Source organism: Nycticebus coucang, chromosome 4, assembly GCF_027406575.1.
Source record: "Nycticebus coucang isolate mNycCou1 chromosome 4, mNycCou1.pri, whole genome shotgun sequence".
Classification (NCBI taxonomy): domain Eukaryota; kingdom Metazoa; phylum Chordata; class Mammalia; order Primates; family Lorisidae; genus Nycticebus; species Nycticebus coucang.
The window spans coordinates 148,199,400-148,224,895 of record NC_069783.1 but is presented as its reverse complement, the minus strand read 5'-3'; the positions used below and the strand labels follow the sequence as shown (position 1 = coordinate 148,224,895).

At 44.9% G+C, this 25,496-nt stretch overlaps 1 pseudogene; it reads right to left on the bottom strand.

Moving 5' to 3' along the window:
* Positions 1–3,895: 3,895 nt before the first annotated feature.
* The window catches only part of LOC128584493 (sorting nexin-31-like), a 51,005-nt pseudogene continuing 29,404 nt past the window's right edge, over positions 3,896–25,496 (bottom strand).

Sequence of the window (25,496 nt, the reverse complement as noted above, 5' to 3'; positions counted from 1 at the left end):
TTGACCCAGTTTTTGCAATCAGTATAGATTTTTAACAAAGCATCAGCTGCAACACAACCTATTTTGGCCCCAGAAACTGCATCTTTTTTCTTATTCCCATCTTTTAGATAGGGTGTTGGATTGCATACAAATTCACAAAAAGTCACGTAATTAATAAAGCAGAAGGCGATGAATGACAAGTAAATGTGTGGAGACAGAAGCAAGCCAACTGCTCTTTATGGTAGTAAAAGTAGAAGAAAGCATTGGAAGTTTTAAATAAATTTTATTTTATTTATTTTTTATTTTTTATTTTTTTTGTAGAGACAGAGTCTTACTGTACCGCCCTCGGTAGAGTGCTGTGGCGTCACACGGCTCACAGCAACCTCCAGCTCTTGGGCTTACGTGATTCTCTTGCCTCAGCCTCCCGAGTAGCTGGGACTACAGGCGCCCGCCACAACGCCCGGCTATTTTTTTGTTGCAGTTTGGCCGGGGCTGGGTTTGAACCCACCACCTTCGGCATATGGGGCTGGCGCCCTACTCACTGAGCCACAGGTGCCGCCCAATTTTAAATAAATTTTAAAAATGGGTTTTAGAAGCGCCCTATTGGGTAGTTAGGATAAATTATCAATGCCCAAATAAAGACAGTCAATACATGGTGAGAACTAATAATGCAAGATGTGAAAAGAATAGGTCAGACATTTTAGCTCTGGGTTTAGTTCTTTGCTTTATTACTCCTCTTGCATTTGGGATTTGCTGTTTCTTTTAATAGCTCAACCACAGAACTACAACTTCATTGGCATTCAATTTATTTTTCCTTTTGCTTCTCTCATTTAATTAATCTGTCATCAAATACTCTACCACTATCTCCACTACTGGGCCCTAAAAGATATAGTACAAGCAAGGCACTTTTCACGAAGCATCTTATTTCATTTTCTCATGTCTGTGAGGTATGTTCTGTTATTAGTCTTTGCTGTTAAATGAAAAAAATAATTAAATATTAACATAAATAAAATTGCAAGGCCCTAAATTCAGGGACTTCTACCCCCAACATGATTTTAGCCATGACGCAATTCTGAACACCATCCAGGGAATCTACTTTTTTTGTGTGTGTCCAACCATCAATGATTCTCCATCCTTTTTACCTCCACTAACTTAATCCATTGTGTACCTTGTTTTGAGACTGTCTCTCTATCTCTTGCTAAACAACAATGACAACTACAACAAAAAAGTAGCAGGGCGCTGTGGTGGGCACCTATGGTCCCAGCTACTTGGGAGGCTGAGGCAAGAGAATCACTCAAGCCCAAATGTTAGAGGTTGCTGTGAGCTGTGATGCCATAGCCCTCTACCGAGGGTGACATAGTGAGACTCTGTCTCAAAAAAAAAAGAAGAAAATAAATGAACCTACACACCACAACAGAAAGGAATCAGCAAGGACATGAAGAACTAAGCACATTTTTCTTTTCTTTTCTTTTTTTTTTTTTTGGCAGTTTTTGGCCGGGGCCAGGTTTGAACTCTCTACCTCCAGTATATGGGCCGGTGCCCTACTCCTTTGAGCCACAGGCGCCACCCTAAGCACCTTTTTCTTTCCTGAATTTACTTTATGTTAGGAACCTGAAAGGACTGTTAGCACAGGGCAACAACCTCAAAAAGAAGGCATGGCTGCAAAGGAAGATAAACGGGACTCACGGTGGTAAGTATTAACTGAAAATGTAATCAGTCATCAGTAGACTAGCATCCTCAAACACAGATTCAAATGGTCTACAGCAGAGGTAACACAACTGTTTTTGTTTTATTACCTTTAAAAAGAGTTGGCCCTACAAGAGTACATGTGAAACTTACTAAATGTAGAATATAAATGTCTTAACACAATAACTAAGAAAATGCCAGGAAGGCTATGTTAATCAGTGTGATGAAAATGTGTCAAATGGTCTATAAATCCAGTGTATGGTGCCCCATGATCGCATTAATGTACACAGCTATGATTTAATAATAAAAAAAAAAGAGTTGGCCCTGTTTATGGGTTCACAAGTCATCACTCAAATGCACTATATATAGCACCTCACTAAGTTGGTCCAGACTGTGAGTCAAGTCTAGACAAATGTTGCTACAAAGTTACATGGTTCCTTCCCTGAAGACTGACTGGAGAGGGAATTATACAGAACCTAACTTTTTTTTGTAGAGACAGAGTCTCACTTTACCACCCTTGGTAGAGTGCCATGATGTCACAGGACTCACAGCAACCTCCAGCTCTTGGGCTTTCACGATTCTCCTGCTTCAGCCTCCCGAGCAGCTGGGACTGCAGGCGCCCGCCACAACGCCCGGCTATTTTTTGGTTGCAGTTCAGCGGGGCTGGGTTTGAACACAGAACCTAATTTTATTTTATTTTATTTTTTTGTTCCTATAACTTTAACTTTACTTATGATAGATATGTAAGTAAAAGTTTCATAAAACCGCCCTTGCATTTAAATTATGCTTTGTAGTATGCAATTTTCCGTTCCATTAAATTGCATTAAAAATATACTGGTCACACCCATTATATTCATTTCACCGTCTTATTTATAGTTTAAAAATGCTGCCCAACATTCTGATAAACACATGCTTTTTTTCCAGAGAATCCCTTCTAAATATCTTCCTTGGACATCTCCAGTGAGGGGACTGCTTCAGGCTTTGAGGTGGCCCTTTTTATTCTATAATTTTAGAATGCTTGTTCCCCAAAATATATTGGGAAGCATCTTTATTTCATTAAGAAGCAGAGCAAGCCTGTGATTAGTGATTACATTTCAGGTTTCCAAGACTGAGTGGAGTGAACTCCCCACACATGGTGACCAATCAGCTATTTAGAAGCTATGATAGGAAAACGATGGTCCCTTCAAAGAGGTCCCCATCTTAATCCCCAGAATCTATGCACACAACTTTTTGTTTTCTCTTTTCAAAATGAAAAGTCATTATAGTATACAAGATGGTTTTGTTGTCAATAGTTTTGGCCCAGTGAAAATATGCAAACAGTTAACATTCATCTCATTAAAATTATAGCATATCTATAAATACAAGAGATCTTTATTGTAATTAAAGTGATAAAATATCTGAGTTAGAGAGAAATGCATCCACAAGCCCAGGAACACCAAGGATTGCCCACACCACCAGAAGCTGAGAGAGCAGCTTTGAGAGAATTTCTCTGCTGGAGGCTCCAGAAGGTATCAATCCTGCTGATACCTCAATTTCTGACTTCTGCCCTCTAGAACTGTAGCAGAACCTAATTTTAAAAGGGAAATCACATAAGCCATGGTTTTCCAGAGCTCCTATCACATACCAGCACCCTCCACAGAGGGCACAGTATGAGGCATAGAGAACAGGTGGGTATCAAAGTAAGGCACTGGCCATTGGGTTCTGGCTGGTTGAAGCATGGTGGAGGAGGGTCAGGGAGTATGTGCCTGCATGGGGCACTGGGCAGCGGGAGAGTCAGGAGGCCAGGCCAGCCCCCCACCTCTCACCAAACCAGAGTCCCAATGTGGGGCTAGGCCCTCCTGGAGGAAGGGGCGCCTTTTTCTAATTTGTACAAAGTTACTGTATGGGCTGAAATGCAGGCCCAGAATTGACTGAACTTTCAAATGTTTAGAGAAAGCCCAGAAATGTATACTTTTAAATGCAATCTCTCATTTTGTTAACATCATTCTGTTTAAAAAAGCTAAAGATGCTTGTGTAAATTTAACATAATGTGAAAAAAAAGAGAGAGAGAGAGAAGAAAGGAAATAGGTTGCAGGAATCCATTTGACTCCTTGGACATCATCTGCTTGTAAAAAATCAAGAGTAGCTCATAAAAAATTAAAAGAGTACCTTTTCTTTTTTAAGTTTTTGCTGTGAAGGTGTTTATTCAAATATAGTCAGAACCTCTATTGAGTTTAAATCAGATGATTTTTCACAAGTTATCATCAACTCTTTCGTGTCCAAAGCCAAAGCCCTAAATGGGCAGGGTCAGACATTTGTCACCAGTACTCAGGGGCCATCGTCAGACTTCCTGGGTGCCTGACTATATTCAATGTGAAGTAAAAATTATCTTAAGTCTTACACTAAAATAGTGGCTCTGACTTAGAAGTATGCTTTTAAATATGACATTTTGAATTTTTTTTTTTGAAGTTTTTACAATGAAGGTGTTTATTCAAATAACGGAGTATCTTTTAATAGTTAATTATAAGGACTCCATTTTTTGCTGTGTATCAGATCTCGTGAGAGCTTTGTGAGTTAACTTTTTAAAAGGATGACTGCTTCTCAGTCATCCAGGTATCCGAGGCACCCAGGACACAGGGGAAGGAAACAGTCTCTGTCCTTGGCCAGTCAGAGTCTGGTTAGGGAGAAATGCAGTGAATGGTATTAGCAATGCTGGGTGAGAAGTGCTGGAACAGAGGATATAAACAAAACACCTTGGGAACAGGGAGGGAGGAAGGCATTTTTTCTTTGAGAAGAGTCAAGGGCGGCTTCCCAGAGGAGGCGGCCACTGGGGTCCTGACAGCCCTGCTCCTGCCTTTGGACTTCTCAGTACTCCACTCAGACTCAGGCTATGATAGCGATGGTGATGATGATAATAGTAAGAGCATTATGAGAGCAACTACAATATTTTGAAGATTTTTGCCATGCAAAAAGCCAAGATTGGAATATAACGGTCTATTAAAGCCGGGAGAGCCCTTAGACACTATTAGTTCAACCTCATCACTTAACAGGGAGACGTCGTGGTTCAGAAGGATGAAGTGGCTGGCTCAGGACTGCACAGAGAGAGGGCTAGGGGCAGGGCAAGGGACAGACTTCACTTCTCAAACTGCAATTCAGTGAGCTTTCCATGAAGCTACCTTTTTGCCAGCTGCAAGCAGAGGAAATACCATCATCTATTTCTCCCTGGTTTACAACTCCTTAATGAAGACAGATTAAGAAATCACAGCATGGGGCTGACAATTCTGACCTCTCACCACAGTGGGAACTGGAAGCCGTGCCATCGAGACTGTAGTTCCCACAAGAACGATACTAGAATTAGGTGATGTGTTCTCAACTAAGGACTTGACATCACAAAAACCAGACACCGTGTATCATAATGGCAAGGATACAATGAGCTTTATTGAACATTTAAATTAAGTTAAATGTTCTTAATGAACTTAAATGTTCATTAAGCTGTGAGCTTTAATGAACATTTAAAATGGTAATTCAGCTCCAAGTTATATAACGTGGATATAAGTATACTGGACGTGATTATATGTGGATGGAAGTATAATATGAAATAAACTCAAGCTATGTTCTGGTCCTACAAATATAATAATGAATATTAAACATTTAACGATATTTTGATTTGCCTCTTTAGGATTTAGAAAAACGTTGTGGTCTTGATCTCTTAGAAAGTCACCTAATGACGTACACATTGAGGTTCTTTCCTATGCCCTCTAGTAAGTCAAAGCATAAAAATCCACCCGCTGACTTTTTTTTTTTTTTAAGACAGAGTTTTACTTTGTTGCCCTTGGTAGAGTGCCTTGGTGTCAGAGGTCACAGCAGTCTCAACTCCTGGGATCAGCCTCCTGAGTAGCTGGGACTGTAGGTACCCACCACAACCCCAGCTATTTTTAGAGATGGGGTCTCGCTCTAGCTCAGGCTGGTCTTGAACTCCTGAGCTCGGGCAATCCACCCGCCTCGGCCTCCCAGACTGCTGAGATTGCAGGCTCATTGACCTTTTTGTTGTGCCAAAAGTTATACAGTAGGTTTTGTTGTTTCCTAGTCTCCTTGAAAAGCTCATTAAAAGTAATGACTGAACCATAACCTCTTTCCTCTTTTCAAAATTCTACCTCCTGACTTGGAGGCAGCCCTGGCAGGGCTGTGACCATCACCCTGCCTGTGGCTTAAGAACAGACTATAGGATATTCTCAGGGACTCCTGAAAGAAGTTTCCAAGTCTCCCTCCCAAAAGGGTCCAGCCAGGCCTGGGCAGCGTCAGGTCCCTGAGGATGTTGGCGTGGTGAGCAGGTGAGCGTGCACACTTGGAAGTGGCTGGCAGAGCAGGTGGAGAACTGAGGTTGGGTAACGTGGTGGGTGCATCATGTCACAACTTGGCAGAACCTCCACCTCACCAGGCAGGTGAAGGGAACAGAGGCCAAGCTCTCGATTTATTTTATTGGAGGCTAAAGGGCAGGGATAGGCAGGACCAACTATATAATGTGCAGGGCCTATCTGTGAAGAATGAAAATGCAAGTTCTTGGTTCAAAAATAATTAAGAATTTCAATAGCAGATCATCAAACAAGCAAGAGGCCCTATACAACTGCATGGATTTCGTGGACATGGAGTCAGTCGTCGGTGCCGGTAAGGGAAAAGAGGGGTATGCTAGAGTGAAAGTCAGGGTCATGTGTGACTTTAAATTATTAGGTATTCTTTCTAGGCTCACATCAAATTAGCCTAAATAATACAGAGGGTGCCAAAAAAGTATATACATTTTAAGAAAATAACAGACTATATTAAAATTAAAATACTCAATATATATCAGTAATGTTTGCTGTCTTGCAGAATCTCTTGTAATTGCAGAAGTCAAATGTGACTTGAGGATTACAATTTTAATAGTTTGTTCCTTTTAAGATGTGCATACATTGCAAATGCAGAGAGCAATTTAAAATAGAGGTAGAATTCTTTCTATTCCTCTTTCTAAACTGCTCTTCTTTTGTTTTTTTAAATCATAATAAAACATACACAACATAACATTTATCATTTTAATCCTTCCTAAGTGACCGGGTCAGTGGCATTATACGTGTATACATTCACAATGTTGAATAACTGTCACCACTATCTATACCTAAAAATTTTTCACGAGCACCCAACAAAAACTTGTACCAATTAAATAATAACTACTTTGCGCCTCACCTTAGCCCCTGCTAACCTCTGTTGTACTTTCTGTTGGTATGAATTTGCCTGCTCTAGGTATGAATATAGAATTATTACCTACCACATTTTTTAAAATGATTCCAAACCAAATAGCCTGTAACACACGTTCTTCTGAGGATTCTTGGCAACACTCACCTGCATATAGAGCAAGTCTATGGCTGCTCTGCTGCCCATCAGCATGGAGTCAAGGGCTGGATCCAGATACCTGAATAATTCAGGGGCATTAGTATAATTCATTTGCCGTGGAAATGGCATGCCCAGGAGTGAGTGCGTTAGAGAGTGGAGGCCCTCTACCCTAAGAAGCAGGGCCCCCTTTACCAACAAAGCCACACCCCTATCTGTACTTGTCTACCTTCTCTTTGTACCCCCCCCCTACATCTCTTTTCTTTCCTAATTTCTTTATTCTATAATCTTTTACCTGGTGGGCTCTGAGAGTAAAGATGTAAACAAAAAGAAAAGTTCTAATGGGAAAAGTCCATATCCCTGTCCACACTCAGCCTCCCTCTTGGACGCCAAGTCCTGGATTGCCTTTCCCTTCCCCTGAGGGCCTGGCAGAGTCATCTGCCCCATACGGACCCATCCCCATAGTCATCACCCTGCACCCAGGCCGCCCTCATGGCCTGAGCTGCTCTAGTAACCTTCTTCATAGGCTTTCTGCTTCATTTGTGTGCCCTCAACCTCACTCTTCACATCCTAACCTGAGTGCTCCTTCCTGAGTACCCCTTGAGACTCTCATAGCCCTGGGAGTTCAATCTGCCCTACTTGCTTCCCAGGCCCTCGGTGGACCCTCTCCTGCCCTCATTTCCAGTTCCATCTCCTACCATCCCCACCCCAGCACTACATTCTAACCCTGCCTGGGAGACCACTTCCTACACCAGCCTCCTTCCCTGACTGATCCACCTTGCTCTGCAAGCCTCAGTGGTGCCCTCACCACTGGTCTCTCCTCCCCAAGGCCGTGTTAGCCACCCATCCTCTGAACCTGCCCAGCACCCTGTCTTCATCCCGACCACTGCTCTGATCAAGTTTTCTTAACACCATATGTGAAGAACCTTGAGACCAGGGGCTGGGTCCTATCCAGAGTTGTTTCTCTGCACCTTCATGGAGTGATTTGCAGATAGCAAAGGCTCCATGTCAGTCCGTTAGATTCAGAATCACCAGGATGAACTGAAACTGCACAAGCAGGGCAGCATTTAAGAAAGGACAGGAACTATCAGGAAACAATGCACTATGGCTAATCTAGCGCTGACCAGAAAGTAAGGCAGAGACTCTAAGTTCAGAATCATAGGGTGAATTGGCCGATGGGTGAGCCTTAGACCAGGAAAATCAGGGTTGCACACTTCACACTCCATTTCGGTACAACCTCGCACATCCCAGAGGCCCCTGTGTGCAGAGAATAGCAACCACTGCAACAGAGAGTTAGAGGATGCCCTGACCCCTCCCAGACTGGGGCTCTGGTAGGCCAGGGCAGGAACCCTCTGGTTTGGAAGTGACCACATCACCCTGGAGAGAGGACCCAGAGAAATCTCAAAGAAAAATCCTTAGATCTCCAGCTAGACCTTACTGCGAGGCCTCACTTGTTATGAATATACAGCTTTTGGACCTTGCATCCTAGTGCTCACCTAGCAAGGCCCCCTCTGGAAAGAGGGTGAGGCACCTGGGGTCCCCCACCAGGCTCTCCCCTCATCGGTTCTGGTCCCTAGCTCAAACACACAAGTTCCCACAAGCAAAGGCCATCTGCTGGATCCTAGATGCTGGCCTATGATTGGGTAGAAGATGTTTTATCTTGTACTTATTCTAGAATTTACCTATTAAGTGAAGACACAGGCAAAGTCTAATTCAAGCTGCAAGGTAAGGAACAGAATCCTCATTGCTCCTTTGATCTCAAGTTTTCAGGAGAGGTCGTGAGCAAAAACAACAACAAAATCTAAGCCCCAGGGATTTTGTCTTCTTTTGCTTACTATAATCATTATCATCCATATAGCAGTAACAGACATAACCAAAACTCACTGAGCATATGGGATTACTTTATTTAACCCTCACAATAATCCTACAATGTAGGCACTACTATTCCCATTTTATAGATAAAGGAACTGAGGCCTTTAGGCTAAGGTTATATAGCTAAAACCTGAAAGAGCTGGGACTTAGGTTCCCATATTCTGGTCCCAGGAACAACCATGCTCAGCCATCACCTCAGTGTAAGCAGCTTCCAGAACAGCTATTCTCTAAACACGTAAATGGAACTGAGTCCTTCTGTCTTTCTCAGGGTGCAATGGCACAAGATTTTGCCCATTTCTCAGAGTACTTCTGAACAACAGTATATGAACTTCTAGCTTTGCTGAGATCTTCCTTCCCAAATTCAAAGCCACATACGGGGGCTCTAGTGAGGCCAAGCTAACTACTATTCCTAGATTTCAAAATGCCTTTCCTGAAAGCGTCTGTGGGTGGGGATGAACCTAAGCGCATGTAATATAGCCATGGTAATAAATGGTGGGAACTAAAGTTTATAGGAGTGGGTGGGGCAGTATCCTGCTTCTCATTGCTATTTTCTATTTGCTTATTCTCCACAGGACCCCATATTCCTGGGGGAAATGATAGTATTTTCTGCAGAGGGACACTCGCGTCCTATCAATCTAGGAATATGGGTGGCCCTGGTATGCAATGCTGTCCGTTAGGAGCATAAGCCCAATACGTAGAGTTCAAATTCCCAACAAATTGGCTGAGTCCACTCATTGCCTTCAGAGAACACCACACGTCAACAGAGGAATCAGATCTTGTGATAATCACAAACTCCTTCTGTTAATATGGTTAGTAATCCTTTCCAAAGCAAACCAATGGCCAGCCATTTATCTCTCTTACCTGCTTCGAGCCTCCCTGGCCTGCCCCTGTTTTTCAAGCCTGTTTTCTTGACTGCTCAGTAGAGGTGTGGAATAGATGGCCACCTTCCTCATTTGAATACCCCGAGTGGCCAGGTGAGAATGGTAAAAGTCGTCCTCAGCGTCCTATTCTGCAGGATAAGCATCTGGTTCACGCTGCCTTCTCTCAGCTTCACTGCTCTTCCCAAGACTTTCCCAGAGTCTCTGGTCTCCAGCTGTCAGGCCGGAGCAGGATGTGGTGCGATGTCCTCAAAGGCCTTCTGTACTCAAGTACTTACCACTTTCAGAGTCCAACTCTACAGTTTTCCACTTCAGAACTCCAAAGACTAACATAAGGGAGTTCAAAGCCCGCCAATTTTTTCACCACTAGAGAGGGGAGAAAGGCAGTCTTACTGGTTGAAACAGCACAAAGAGTTCACACACAGCAGCTTTCAAATGAGAAATAAAACATTATTACTAGAAATAATAAAATCACAATAAGAATATTCTCTTGCATTTTTAACTTTCTGAAGTTCATTCAAAGAATAAATATCCTTTGATCCTCATAAAATACCTGCTCCTCGAGTAGGGGATATTTCACACTGTGCTATCATGTCTATAGCACAGGAAATGGGTCCAGAGACATCCAGCACCTTCATCAGCACTCCACAGCACCTTGGGGCCGTGCCACCATCTGGACCCTTGAACTTGCAACTCAAAACCTCCAACCCACAGGCTCTGGAGGATATATATAAACTACTTTAATATTGCTGATACCACTAGACAACTAGAAAAACATTTGCAACGTCTAGAAACACACTGTAGAGAAAAGCAAATTGATGTGAATTGGACTGTCTTTTATTATTTCATGAAACATTTTAAATAAGAATCTAAGAACTTATTTCTATCATCTATGTTATATCAAATATTCCTTAACAGGGAGAAACCATGCTGGAGTGGGAGGTCCGGACACCTGGAGTGTACTAGTACACTCCATCCCCAGAAGGGTGTGACGTGGACTGAGAAGGACACCAGGATTGGGACTGGGGGTGCACAGAGGAAGTGCTCTTGCTGGGATGGCCTGAGGTCTTGCTGGAGCTGCTTGGCCACAGCTCTCTCTGAACAAAGATGCAACCTTCCACCCCTCAAGCCTTTGCTGCAGGGGCCAACAACAGTAGCGAGACTGTCCCCTGGTGGGTGACTGGCCCCTGCTGTGACTCCCCCACCTCCTGGGCTGTCTCCCCCCACCCCCACCCGCACACACACATCTCCTGGCTGCCCTCATTCCCTCTTGTATTCTTACCAGAGAGCTTGCCTTTCTTGCAAAACCGAAAGAGAAAGAGGCCGAAGTAGTCCAAGAGCTCCCGACACAGTTCAATTTTGTGTGACACCACCTTGAACCAAAGACAAGCAAAAAGGGGGAAGGTTAGGAGTATCCACTGTGCTTCCTAACTGACATGCAGATTTGGAAATTGCCTGCACCGTCAGTAAAAAGTGCCCTTGTGGGTAAGCAGACATTCAAAGAAAGCTTTTTGGAATCTAAAAATAGTACATATTTTAGAACATCTAGAAATAGAAAAAATTAGAGCAAGGAAAATAAAAATCAGTCCCACCACAATGGACAGAGGCTGTCCCAACTCAGATATGGACACATCTCCTGGTTATTTTGGTCTTTATTGTTCTATGGAAGGCAGCAGCCATCAGCAGCCACACCCCAGGAACATCTGTCCTGTGATATCTGCCCATGGAGGGTGCACACTAACTTATCCCCCTGTGGGCTGGATTACCAGACATTCAGGACAGGGCCACTCCCCGCTGCCCTGGTGGCAAACCAAGTGCACCTGTTCCTGTCTCCTTTTATCACTGCAGGCCTGCTTCTCCTGATGCCTCCTGTGATGGTCAAGGGTAATTTACTATAGCATTTGCTTCATGAAAACCTCAGACGCCAGGTATGAGCTGCTTCATTTCACTTTCCTCTTTGACCTTTACATCAAACGGCTTTCATTTTGACACCAATGGTTTCATTTCTACCATCTGGTCTTCAGACTGTAAGAGGATCTTCCACATGTCCACAGGCTATCTCACCTCCCCCCTCCCCCAGCCTGGCCCCTCTTGAAGACTGGGCTCTCAAATTTTCCTTGCTCTCCCAGTCTTAGCTTACTGAGCCACCTCTGTACCACACCTGGGCTTGCCTCCCCAGCACTGCACAGGAGCACTGCTCTAACCACGGCTCTCAGCTCTCTGGGTGGCAGTTGTACAAACACCAGGCTCAAAGGGGCACTTTTCTTGTCAGAGATCTGCAAACTACCCAGCAGGCAGTCAGACTAGGTGGCTGGTATGAGTGGGTGTTCTCAGCCGTGGCTTTGAAAATAAAGAACAGCTCAGGAATAGTTTCACAACTTTCACTTGACGACGTGATTCCCATTCCCCTTCTGTCATGCTTCCCCCCACCTCCCACACACACCCTTGCAAAACACCCAGGAGCAAAACACAGGCACTCTTCCTTGCATGGGGGTGACTGTGTGGTAGGTATTGTGTAGGAAAGACTTCTTTCCTACAGTAAATCTGGCCCTGTACACTCCAATCCTATCTCTCTCTTTTTTCATCCATTTGGCGAAAAATATACCAAGGCAGCAGATAAAGAAGAGTGGGATAAAAAAAAAAAAAAAAAAAGAACAGAGAAGCTTTTTAGAATTTATACAGATGTAAATATAAAACTTCCTTTTGTGAGCAGTGAGCATCAGCAAAAGAGACAATAATATTTTCTCTCTTCACAGTGTTCACGGTAATCGAAACTCGGGAACACAAGCACCCTCAGTAACTCAGAACAGCCCCAGGACATAGCCTGCTACTGGCCCTGTGAGCTCATGAGAAAGGAAAAGTCCGGATGGGCTGAGGCCAACCCGAGGGAGCAACGTGGGAATGGCAGCTGATGTGCTGAAGATGCCGAAGATGATTTTTACTTAGAAAATGTAAATGATGTTTTCATGCAAGCCAGGAATTTGCCAGCCCTGGGAAGGAACTTCACATCTGTAGCTGGCTAAGTGCTCCCTTTACCTTTTATGGGAACTTACCACTTCCAGGGTAGAACCTCCAGTGAAACTTACCTGATCTCAGGCTTGAGTTTCTCACAAGCCAGTGCAGAAGGAAAGCTCATTTTCTCTAAGACCACAAGTGTGCCTCAGCAAATGCGAGCTATTAGTTTCAAGGGAAATGGACAGAACAGGGGTACTGTGGAATCCAGAGGGACTGCCCCACTCAGTATTGTTCAGTGCTCCCTCTGATACCAACACCACCACCAGTAATGACCAAGAACCGCATTTATAGAACATGAACCATTTCAATAATTACTTAGACCTTGTCTTTAGTAACTTACCCAAACTCACACAGCCTCTACCGGGGCAGCACAACGCAGTCCTGCATCACTTAACTACATGGATATGTTCCGAGAAATCCGTCACTCGGCCATTTCATGGTTGGGTGAACATCACGGAGTAAACTGACACAAGCCTGGTCTAGCTTACTACACACCCAGGCTATATGGCAGGCCTATTGCTCCTAGGCTACAAACCTACACAGCACATTACTGTGCTGACGAATGTAGGCCATTATAACACAACGGTATTTGTGTATCTAAATACAGAAAAGGTACAAGAGAAATATTACGCTATAATCTCATGGGATCACCATCCAGAATTGACTGAAACATCATTGTGTGGTGCATAGTTGTTATCTGAATCCAAGGTTCATCCTAAACCCAGAAGATAGGACCCCAAACCAACACTTCCACCTTCACCTGCAGGTGTCTGGTTGGGCCAGTGAGCCCAGGGTGAAAACATATCCACAAAGATGCCTGCAGGCAGGACAGGTGCTCCTGACTCTGCAGAGTCCCAACCATTTCCAAATTATCTCCCGTCCTGCAGCAGCACCCCTGAGCGACCTGCCTGGGCCCAGATGCATCTGCATTTGTGGAGCTCACCTCCTCTTGCTTCGTTTATGTGACTGTCACCCACTTTGCAGGTCCTTGGCAATCTAGGGAACTGTGTTTCTGTGCTTTTTATTTTGAGTGCAAACTCCATAAAGCATCAGGGGCTTTGGATGCTTTTTAGAAAAATTATTCTGGAAATCTGCAGAAGAGATTGGCAAGACTGAAAGCAAAGAGACTATTGATGGGCAGCTACAGAAAGATAGGTAAAAAATGCTGAGGGTGGAGCTGAGGTTGGGCCCCGGGGAGGGAGAGGAGGAAATGGAGAGGCTGTAAGTATGAGGGAGGGCCAGTATACAGAATCAGTAGGACTTGTGGGATGGAGGACTGGGAGCCTGGAACTTCTTAGCAAGTGGTCTCAGCAACAAGGTGCTGCAGATACTGTTCCCCCACGTGGGGAATACAGAGCTGAGGAAAGGTGGGGCAGGGTATTTATGATGACTGGGGAAAAAAGAGTGTTGGAGATGCTAACCACTCCACTGAGGCCAGGAGGGCATGGGCAGCCCGGAAAGAGGAGACAGATGCTCAGGTGAAGGCAGGCCTGGCAGCTCGGCACCCAAGTGGGAACACTTTGGTCTCCCAGCTCTGAGGGGTCAGATACCACAACCCCAGCAGAAGAACTTTCTGTTCTTTGAAAGGTCCTAGAGACTTTCCAACTTTTCGTGTTTATAACTTCTTATTCTTTCTTGCATATTTCTCTGGAGGATTAGAAGCAAAATCCTCCAAAGGAAAAGGGCCTGGAGCTGGCCCTGGGAGCGGTATATGGGTGTGAGACAGCAGCCCGTGCTAGGCAGCTCTGGGTCTTGCCCCTCAGTCCTCAGAGAGCTGACTAAAACTCAGCTCTGGCCCTGTGAGCCCAGAATTAGACCCACCGGGCATTGATTTCATGAGTTTTCCCTAGGGGGGAAAAGAAGACTTCAAGAAATTTCCTGTCGGCTCAGCACCCGTAGCTCAGTGATTAGGGCAATAGCCACATACACGGGGGCTGGCGGATTTGAACCCAGCCTGGGCCTCCTAAACAACAATGAGAACAGCAGCAAAAACAACAACAACAACAATAAAAATAGCCGGGCATTGTGGTGGGTGCCTGTAGTCCCAGCTACTTGGGAGGCTAAGGCAAGAGAATCACTTAAGCCCAAGAGCTGAAAGTCTACTGAGGGCAACATAGTGAGACGCTGTCTCAAAAATAAATAAAGAAAGAAAAGAAAAGAAATTCCCTGTCACCCTCTGCCAGGAACTGTCACCAGCCCACCTGGGCATGGCCTGTTTCACACTCAGCCAGGCTCGTCCCACTTCCTGCTCCCATCCCTGCAGGCATCCCATAATAAAGCAGTGCGCACATTTTCAGGGAAGTGACAGGAGCTCTAGGAGGGACCTAGGAGATCTCTGGGAAATTGGTGCCCATAAGGAGGGTGACATCAGAGAGCCTCTGGTGGACTGGCTGGAAGTTAGAAGTTCTCCAAGGGATGCACCTCTGCAGACAAGTCACCCACAGAGCAAAAAAACAGGCAGGAAGCTTCTGGAAGGTAACCATTTCCTAAGCCCTGCTTTTCAAACAAAATTATTCCCCAATTCAGTTCTGGAGCTGGAGTTTAGACAAAGCTTACCTCTAGGACTCTTTTGGCAGTATCCGATGTTAGAATTTCCACTTTAATACTCCTTTCATTGGGCAGAAATACATCCAGAGATGCTTTCTTGACAGTGATGTTAAATGTGTTCTGTAAGCAAAGGAAAGCAAAGTCAAGTTCCAACCATCCTTCAGAGCTGCTCACGCCCCACGAGTGGACAACCAGCTGCATCCCTTCTCCAGGCACCCAAAGTACACAGACCCAGGCACAGACAGGGAAGAGGGGAGACCTAGGTACAGACAGAGTGGGGTGAGGAGGGGCCAAGGCAAATCAGTAACATGAAGCTTGAATTATTTCCAGAATATTCATTATGGAGCAAAAGTTTTTGATAAAATTATCCACATACTTAACAATTTCAGAATTAACTCTCCCATTTTCGAATATTTCTAAGAATCCCTAAAAGTTTACATCTTAGATTCTTTCTTTTTTTATTATTAAATCATAGCTGTGTACATTGATATAATCCTGGGGCATCATTCACTAGCTTCACAGGCCGTTTACCAAGTTTCACATATACCCTTGTAAGATGCACCCTTAGATTATTTCTGACGCTAAACATCCAAGACTTTTCCTCATGGCTCCTAATTCTCCAATTCTTGGGCATCAAATGGGTGTCCAACAATTAAATTTAATTCTGACATGATTTACCCCAAGTTAGCATTCGATTCCACAAGTTGAAGGACTCCGTTCCACAAAGCCAACCCCCTTCAGATGCCAGCTACAAAGGGGTGTCTGGGTTACCCACACTTCCAGCCAACTGACCACAAATGCAGGGATTCCCATGACTGACCTCTTCTCAGGTTTGATAATTTGCTAGAATTACTCAGAACTCAGGGAAATGGTTTACTTACTGGCTTATTACAGCAAATGCAACTCAGGAACAGCCAAATGGAAGAAATGCTCAGGGCAAAGGGGCGTGGAGTGCCCACGTGTTCACTAGCCGGGGCTCTCCAAACTGCACCACTTAGGGGGTTTTGTGGAGGTTCCATTATGGGGGCATGGCTGATTACAGCACTGGCTTTGTGATGGAACTCGATCTCCAGCCCTTCTCCCTTCCCAGGTCGAGACTGAGGATGAGACTAAAAGTTCCAACCCTCTCATTGTATTCAGCGGACCAGTTTCTATCCTGAAGCTGACTAGGAGCCTCCAGCCAAAAATCAACTCAGTACAAACTCTGGAAAGTTGAAATGCACTTATACCACTAAGAAAAGATATTCCTATCACTAAGGAAATTCCCAGGTTTTTGGAGTCCTAAACCAGGGACTGGGGACAAAGATCAAGTGTGTTTTTTTTATCACACTGCACCACGACATGCAGTAGTGTATGATTTTATTACAGCAAAAGTCTAACCTCACAACCTATGTGGCCAACATGGGGAAACAAGTGCCCATCCAACAAGTGAGTGCCCAGCTGAGGGCCCAACTTCCCAGCTCCACACAGCCCTGAAGGACAGGTGCTAGAAACAGTGACAAATCTGGAGACCTGCACACTTCTCAGGATGAAATCCTCTGGAATGTTGACAGGCTAGAGACACTGTAAGGCCATCAGAATCAGAGAAGCCTGGGGCTGAGGTGGAGCTCCAGTTACTCCAGGGAGAGGCACCCCAGAGGAGGTGTGGCCTAGAGAGGCCAAAGGCTGCCCAGAAGGGGCCTCATGGGGTGTCTGTGGCTTCTGGGGATAGACGGTTCTCAGCATCTCCCTAGCAGAATCCTCTCAGTTCATAGACTGGCTTATCTCTGATTGAGGTCACAGCTTTCTCATCCCAAGTTCCTGGAGAAGATTAAACTCTGATGCCCCAAGACTTCCATTGCATGCCAAGAATTAACTTCTCTCCTAGGCCTTTGGATGGTGCTAGTCAGGTGACATCCTCGAGAGAAGAGGGAGAGGAGTGAAATCATTCTCTGTGTTACGAGACTGCTGTAGAAGCCAGAATACCAGTAACACAGTGGGGAGGGAGGGAGGAAGTCTCTTTTCACTAACTAGAATATTTGCATCTGGCCCAAGTCGCCTGCTTTTGGGTGTCAAGTGTGGGGAGGAAAATCCAAATGACCAATCAGCTGATTGTTTGGGGATCACAAAGTTGGGGTTCGGGCAAGCTGATTAGGTGAGAGCCTTTCCCCTCATCAGACAATGCCACCCCTTCCCTTAGACCTGGCCACCCACATATGCAGCAGATTAGGCCTTGGGCTTTGTAGTGTCCCCAGGGGCTCCAGCAACTCAGTCACCTTGCCCAAGCACCTCAAAAGGGTGATTACATTACTGACAGGCCTTTCTCCGCCCCAACCTTGTTATCACAGGGCAAGCTTTGCCTTTAAATTTTAATTCCTCCCACATAAGTTTTTGTGATTCTAAATCTAACTACTTTAGAAGAGAAATCTGTTGTTTTCCAAAATCAAACCGTTTATTGAAAACAGCATCATATTATATGCACATGTCTGGGCAGCGTGTATACCTGACATGTCATTTATGAATATAATCCCTATGTATTTACTATACACAAATATACTGCTAGATCATGACACCGATCAGCATGCCCGTGCTAACTCTTCACGTACAGCAGTTCACTTAAATGAACTCTCCTAACAACTCGAGGAGGCATGTGCACTTAATCCTATTTTTTCAGAGAAGTAAACATTTGCAAAGGTTAAATAAGTTGCCTGTGGACATGCCGCTAGTTGGTGGCAGAGGCAAAATTCAAGGCTGGCTTCACATGACTCTAGAGCTGGCGTCCTCAAACTTTTTAAAAAGGGGGCCGGTTCACTGTCCCTCAGATGGCTGGAGGGCCAGACTATAGTTGAAAAAAAAAAAACTATGAACAAATTCCTATGCACACTGCACATATCTTCTTTTGAAGTAAAAAACAAAACGGGAACAAATACAGTCCACACCGCTTCATGTGGCCCGCGTGCCACAGTTTGAGGATGCCTGCTCTAGGGCCTGGGTTCTGAACAGAGTGAACATATTTCCCAGGTGGCCTAGAAAGGCTTTGGTATGAGCCTGTCACTCACTCTTCTCATTCTCAAAATACACCATTTGGGGTACATTATAGGGCTGCCCTACAGCTAAGCCTCCACGGCTATGCTGCTGCCTGTGCGTTTGCTGCTTACAGATGGCCAAGTGTATAACTTTCAAGCAGTCCAGTGACGTCTCGCTGTCAGCATGGACTATCAGCAAACAGGGGCTACCTGCCAGGTTTTCCCTATATGCCCCCAGTGCAGGGACAGCCCCTTCCTAGCAGCCCTTGAGAATGACCCAGAGCCCTTCGACAGAACGCAGGGCCGCTGGCCTCCCCCTGCACAGCACAGGCCTGAGCGCCCCATACAACCCTGGGCCACGCTTTCTTCACATCTCTCACTTCAACTCTGAGCTTCCCAGGAAGGGGTAGGGTGGTTAAAAGATTTCCCTAGTTTTCCTGCAAACACAGTAACGGACTGAGGGCAAACCACAGCAGGGCCCCCAAGACCCTGTATGTAGCTGAGACACAGCTGGTCAGAGAGAAGCCTGACCCCCAGAGCCACTGTTCAGATAGTCCCTCTTCAGATACATTGTTTCCTAGGCCTTGGGTCTTTAAAGGTTTTGTGTCACCTCAGGGGAAAAACTCAAAATGATTCAGAAAGAATGGCATTGCTCGATTAATAAGATTCTAAAGGAGGGTGTTATTTCTTTCTTTTCTTTTGACTCACTATGTCGCCCTCAGTAGGTAGAGTGCCATGGCATCACAGCTCACAGCAACCTCAAACTCTTGGGTTTAAGCAATTCTCTTGCCTCAGTCTCCCGTGTAGCTGGGACTACAGGTGCCTGCCACAATGCCCGGCTATTTTTTGGTTGCAGTTGTCATTGTTGTTTAGCAGGCCCGGCCAGACTCGAATGCACCACCTTCAATGTATGTGGCTGGCGCTCTACTCACTGAGCTATGGGTGCTGAGCCAGGAGAGCATCATTCCAACGCAATTCCCAACTCAAACCATACAGCAGCCCATGAAATATCTACATTATGATAACCGTTAAAATGATATAAATGTTAAATTCTTCTATAAAAGAAAAGTGAGGAAGCAGATCAGATTGGCTGAGTGGGTGAGATTACAGATGGCCCTGAAATCGGAGACTCTAGGATTTGATTAAAGAGGCAACAGGGAGCCATGGTGGTTCTAGAGCAGGGAAATGGAAGGATAGAGAGAAAGTTGCAGGAAGATTTGTTCAGCAGTGTCATGAAAACAGACCAGAAGAGAGACTGAAGGAGGGGGAGACCCCTGAGAAGTTGGCAGGGCCATCCCTATACCAGGTACTGAGGGACTGGGCTGGAAACACACAACCCCCAGGGCAGACTGCCTGGACTCTGAGCCTAGCTCTGTCACTCACTGATAGTGGCCTCATGTGAACAGGTTGCTTCCCCTCTCTCTACCTCAGTCCTTCAGCTCTAACCTAAGGATGGTGACAGTGCCTACCCCTTTGGGCTGAGGTGAGGATTCAAGGAGATAGTGTATATGGGACTTAGAGCAGCACTCGTCACAAACATTCACAAAAACGATAGCTTTAGTGTTTTGTTGTCATTAGCAGTAGGAACAAGGAGGAAATTATATACATTTAATTTCACTTAGTAGGGTGGTGCCTGTGGCTCAAGGAGTAGGGTGCTGGCCCCATATATCAGAGGTGGCAGGTTCAAACCCAGCCCTGGTCAAAAAACTGCAAAAAAAAAAGAAGAAAAAAAAAACAATTTCACTTAGTGGCAAAAACTAGGAAAGAAAGGAGTCAAGAAAATATTCGGGTGTTTTCAACCCTCACATCCGGTCTAGTTCTGAGTCCTGCACACTTCACACCCTAAACATTCTTGAGTTCAGCTGCATCTCTCCACCTCCCACCAGTGCCTTAGACCTGACAGGTCATCTCCTCTGCCCTGCACTCCCACCCAACCTCCTATGGGTCTCCCCGCTTCACTCTCGCCCCTGTTGAGCACTCCCCACACAGCAGCCTGAGAAGGATTTTTAAAAGCACAAACCTAAAAATGTCCCTCTCTTGCTTAAAACTCTCTGATGTCCTCACACTGTTCACAGGACACCCAACTCTTTGCCATTGGTCAGGGCGAGGCAAATTGGTGGGTCTCTGCCCCTCACTTTCCTCCCTAGCACATCCTACAGCTTGCCTCGCGCAGTGGAATTCTCCCTCCCCGAGAGAGCAGGAGAAGGAAGGTGGGGTACATGCCCTCTGTTAGGCAGCCAGTCCTGAGGCAAAGGCCATTTTTACCATGGCAGGGAGAGCAGCTCTGTGAGAATGAAGTCATCAGACAGGGAAGCAGGCCTTGGGGCAGGGGTGGGAAGAGGGAGCCAGTCAGACTTCTGAGACCTTTTAGTCAAGTGAGTAAATCTCCCTCTTGTGATTTTTGTCCTTTACAATTGAAAAAGGCCTGACCTGCTCGGCACAGTGGTTAGGGTGCTGGCCACATACACCGAGGCTGGTGGGTTTGAACCTGGCCCAGGACTGCTAAACAACAATGACAACTGCAACAACAACAACAAAAAATAGCTGGGCATTGTGGTGGGCACCTGTAGTTCTACTTGGGAGGCTGAGGCAAGAGAATCGCTTAAGCACAAGAGTTCGAGGTTGCTGTGAGCTGTGACACCATGGCACTCTACTGATGGCAACATAGTGAGACCCTATCTCAAAAGAAAAGAGAGAGAGAGAGAGAGAAGCCTGACTCATAATGGAAGCAGTGGAACTCACCTTATCCACTCTAAGTGTCTATTTGTTGAATGCTCATGGCTTTTTTATACTTCATTTGTTTAAAGCCAAGTGGGATGGCTGTTTAGATGATAAGCATCTTCAGACTAGCATTATGTGGTGATTTTATTTTGAACAGTACTCTGCACCAATAGACATTTAATAATCTTGGTGCCATATTTCTCAAAATTATCAAGTGAGAAGATAAAAAGAACCAGCATAGTGACATCTAAAACAGAGCATTAAAAATGGATCATTGAGGCTGGGCGTGATGGCTCACACCTGTAATCCTAGCACCCTGGGAGGCCGAGGCAGGTGGATTGCCTGAGCTTAGGAGTTGGAGACCAGCCTGAGCAGGAATGAGACTCTGTCTTTAAAAATAGCCCGGTGTTGTGGTGGGCACTGATAGTCTCACCTACTTCAGAGGCTGAGATAAGAGGATCACTTGAGCCAAAGAGTTTGAGGTTGCTGTGAGCTGTGACGCCACAACACTCAACCCCAGGGTAACTGAGTGAGACTCTGTCTCAAAAAACAACAACAAATGGATCGTTGATATACAGTCTCTCTCTCTAGCTCATCACTGCATACTTATCTTACAGATACTTCAGAGGTCTCCAATGATCTGTTTTGACATTGCAACACTGGTTTTGGTTGAGGTAACCTCCTTTCTGTGAAAAATCTCCATAAGAGAGGCAAAAGGTTAAAGACCACTAACCCATCACCATTGCTGAGGATGAAACAAATGGTCCTCACTTTCCTTCCTCCTTCTCTCTAGAGTACGTGCTACAGGTTGCCTTGCCCAGTGGAATTCTGACTCACATTCTATTGCAACCTTCTCCACTTTCCCCAAGACTCCACCATGACTACTACCTCCCTCATTCCCACCCTTTAACCTCACCTCCTACAAGTCACAGAGAAAGCATCAAGTGGGAGCTTACTCTCCTTCTGCTCATCATCTAAGCTTGGACCATGCCTCCAGCCTAGTACAATTTTTCTCTTTGTCTTACATTGAATTTAAGAGGTGCCCTTTCTCTGCTGCATTGCAGATCAAGTCCAAACCTCCTTCCTCAAGGACTTGGACCATTGATTAATTAATTACCAAGGTCTCTCCTGCCCACCATCAGGCAAACATACTCCAATCTCCCTGATCCTAAACAACCAAGACAGAGACTCTGGATGTACCATCTCTAAGGAAAAGAATCTGACCTGACTATGGAGAAAATTCTGTTTTCAGCACTGCTGTAGGTACAGAAAGAGTTAGTAATATGTTTTAGGAAGACTAAATTTTTTTTTCCTAAGTGATACAGTTTTAACTTGAGGAAAACAATAGATGTTCAAGGTAACCACAGACAATATTTACCTGTGCAGTAAAAAATATTTCCATATTATATAATAATTATATAGTAACCAAGGATTTAATTTTTAAAAATTGTGACATCCACAAAGTTAGGGAGAAGGGAGACATAGAAGAGGTGAAATAAGAAAGTTGAAATCGGGCGGCGCCTGTGGCTCAGTGAGTGGGGCGCCAGCCCCATATACCAAGGGTGGCGGGTTCAAACCCAGCCCCGGCCAAACTGCAACAACAACAACAAAAAAAATAGCTGGGCGTTGTGGCAGGTGCCTGTAGTCCCAGCTACTCGGGAGGCTGAGGCAGGAGAATCGCCTAAGCCCAGGAGTTGGAGGTTGCTGTGAGCTGTGTGAGGCCACGGCACTCTACCGAGGGCCATAAAGTGAAACTCTGTCTCTACAAAAAAAAAAAAAAAAAAGAAAGAAAGTTGAAATCATTATTCCCTTTAACAGTCAGTGGGCAGTGTTTCAAAATTGAGGAGTAATGGCCAGATGCTATGTCATAGCCCTGCAGACGCAGCTACTTCAGAGGCTGAAGCAGGAGGATAGCTTGAACCCAGGAGTTTAGTCTAGCCTGGGTGGCATAGCAAGACCCTGTCTCCAGGAAAAAAAATAAAAGAAGGAAAGAAAAGCATATGTAATTAACCTCATTTTTAGATGCCTGAAGAAAAAGCTAAAAGATTGCAAAGCCCTTGCTTTGAGAGATCTGAGGACTATTATAATTCCTTTTTGCACTTTTTACTTCTAAAATCCTGCATTTTTCTTCGATTAAAAAAATTTGTAGAATAATAACACAAAGAGGAGAAATGATAGCATCAAAAGATGTTTATGTGATGAGATAAAAGCAAGTGCAAAATAGATGAAACATTGGTTTGGAGTGGTAACCAAAGAAGAATTTGGCTCTATTTGTGATATTTGAATTTTATTAGAATGTTTAATGTATTACTTATATAATTAATAAAATGTAAAATTAATAGGAAAACACAGTTAGGCTGGGCATGGTGGCTTACACCTGTAATCCCGGCACTTTGGGAAGCCAAGGTAGAGGGATGGTTTGAGCCTAGGAGTTCAAGGCTGCAGTGAGCTATGATCATGCTTCTGTACTCCGGCCTAGGCAACAGAGTAAGACCCTGTCTCTAAAAAAAAAAAAAGCAAAAACCAAACCCCAAATCAAAAATACCAATTAGAGGGAAAAAGTTCAACTTAGTGGAGTTGGGTTATATAAAAAAAAAAGTTAAATAAGCTGCCATCTAGTTTTATGGTGGTACCAGGCAGAAAATCATAATCCACTCTAGAATACCGAGAAAACTGCCTTCATTCTTAAGAGACCTCAAAATCTTACAATCATATGGGCGTCTTTAACATATTTTAAAAACATGTGCTCCTTTCAAATTGAATTTAACAACCAGAGAAATCTTGGTATTTCTCAGGAAGATAATCGTGCTTTGTTGATATTCTGCTCTGAGGTGGAGGATGCCTGATGGCCAAGATGCTTATACCTATAGCTATAAAACCTAAGGTTTATGCCCAAGAAAATCCACTTGTGTGCTCAACAACCCCTAAACTTCCATCACTTGAAGTGATCAGCCCTAATCATTTCTCTATAAAGAAAAAGGGAGGTACTTTTAAGAGGAAATTGGGGAAGTGGGCCAGGTATCATGGCTCACACCTGTAATCCCAGTACTCTGCGAGGCCAAGGCAGATGGATTGCTTGATCTCAGGAGTTCCAGACGAGCCTGAGCAAAAGCAAGACCCCATCTGTACTAAAAACTTGCTGGGTGTTGTGGTGGGCACCTATAATCCAAGCTACTTGGGAGGGTGAGGCAAGAGACCTCTTGAGCCCAAGACTGTGATGTTGCTGTGAGCTGCGATGCTGCAGCACTTTACCAAGGGTGACAAAGTGAGAATCTGTCTCAAAAAAAAAAAAAAAAAAAAACAGTACAGGAAAATAAAATATTATCACTACCTACATTTTACAGAACACAAAACCAAGAGAGAGACAGAGGAAATGGGGTGGAAAGTCATTTCCCAGAACCCCAAACATAGACATAGCTAGACAAAACTTCCTAAGTAAATAAATTGCCCCCAACTTCCCAGGTACACAAAAGCCACTCCAAATGGCTTCTTAGTCTTTTTCCCAAACGTGTCGCTTCATGTGGGGCCCTAGAATATTGTAGTTAAGAAGAAGGAAGATAAAAAAGTCTTTAGTCTAGACTTTGATTTTCCCTTTTCAAGTCTCTTTATCTCTAAAGTGACCAAAGAGCAAAACTCTAGAGCAGAGTAAGTCAGGGGGGTCCTTGATACACAAACAAGAGGGATTGACGTGACCCCATGGTGGGTGGGCTACCAACACTCTGGAAATCTCTCCCACCATCCATGCAGTGGGGAGCTGAGTCCAAGCTCCTGGGGTTAGACCCCAGCTCCTCTGCTTCTTAGCTGTGTGTCCTTGGATAAGTTGCTTAACCCCCAAAAGGGATACTAATAGCACATCCCTCAAGTTGTGAGGAATAAATGTGATATTGTGCCTGAAATGCTGGGCCTCACACAGACTACCAGCCCCTTCTTGGGCCAAAGCCCTCTTCTTATTGGATGTACGTTGGCTTTGGCTGTCTTCGATAAAGGCTTTCCTTAGGAGCCTCCTGGAAGGTCACATGGAGTCATGCCTTTAATACAGTGTGCCCTTTCCCAGGAGCAGGAAGATGCTCTAGGACTCGCTGGAGAGCCAGGCCTGGGGCAGGGGAACCATTTGGAAACTGTGAGCCCCTGCACTTAGCCACCATAGTGAAAACAGCCAGGTGGGGAAACTGCCCAATCTCTGCTCCTGGGGCTCCCTTCATGGTCTGGCTCATCCCAGCCTCCCGACAGCCCTGCTGGAGCAGTCAGGCTGCAAGTCAAGCCAGCCACGTCTCTGCCGCATCTCCTGTGTCATCTAACTGCCAGGAAATCACTCTGGCCCTGGAGAGGGGTGGTGAAGAGTCTGATGGCAATGGGAGCAGACACTCACCCCCAATAAAAAGTAGCTCTTGCTTCCCTTTCACCAATATCAGTCCAGCATCTCCCAAACTAATCCATTCCTGGGATTTGGCCC